Raw genomic sequence first — 1,089 nt, 5'->3', positions numbered from 1 at the left:
TTCCCTTTCTCTTCCTTCTAAGTTCAGCAGCAATATTATGATTAAGTAAGATTTACACCAGGAATTCAAGTATATGCAATGTTAGGAAATTTTTCAATCATACAAACCATTTAAAGATCATTTTTTTTAAGTGCATAATGCAAGATTTGTTTGAAGGAATGGAAGAATAAACTATGAGACTCTAGCAATGATGTCAGAATTTGGGGGTGGAATGCTATATAATAAGAGTGCTGTAGCTAATAGCCAGCACTTTACAAATAGGATCTCATTTTATCCTCACAACAACCCTGCAAGGTAGGTGCAATCATTATCTCCATTTTATAGATGAGGAAACTGAGACAGACAGAAGGTAAGTGACTTACTCAGAGTCACACAGCCAGTATCTGAGGCTAGATTTGAAATCAAGTACTCTGAGCAAAGTTGCAGGTTATAAAATAAACCCACATAAATCATCGGCATTTCTATATATTACCAACAAAGCCCAACAGCAAGAGATAAAAAGAGAAATTCCATTTAAACTTACTGTAGACATTATAAAATATTTAGGAGTCTACCTCCCGAAACAAACCCAGGAACTCTATGAACACAATTACAAAACACTTTTCACACAAATAAAATCAGGTCTAAATAATTGGAAAAACATCAGTTGCTCATGGGTAGGCCAAGCTAATATAATAAAAATGACAATTCTACCTAAGCTAATTTACTTATTCAATGCCAAACCAATCAAACTATCAAAAAATTATTTTATAGAGTTAGAAAAAATAATAACAAGATTCATTTGGAAGAACAAAAGGTCCAGAATATCAAGAGAACTAATGAAAAGAAATGCAGGGGAAGGTGGCCTAGCCATTCCAGATCTTAAATTGTATTATAAAGCAGCAATCATCAAAACTGCTTGGTACTGGCTAAGAAACAGAGTGGTGGATCAGTGGAATAGGTTAAGTATGCAAGACACAGTAGTCAATGACTATAGTAATATACTATTTGATAAACCCAAAGACCCCAGCTTCTGGGATAAGAACCCACTCTTTGAAAAAAACTGCTGGGAAAACTGGAAAAGAGTATGACAAAAACTAGGCATAGACC

This window comes from Vombatus ursinus, unplaced genomic scaffold (assembly GCF_900497805.2).
Source record: "Vombatus ursinus unplaced genomic scaffold, bare-nosed wombat genome assembly UNPS02007612.1, whole genome shotgun sequence".
NCBI lineage: Eukaryota > Metazoa > Chordata > Mammalia > Diprotodontia > Vombatidae > Vombatus > Vombatus ursinus.
Note: the sequence above shows the minus strand (reverse complement) of the source record.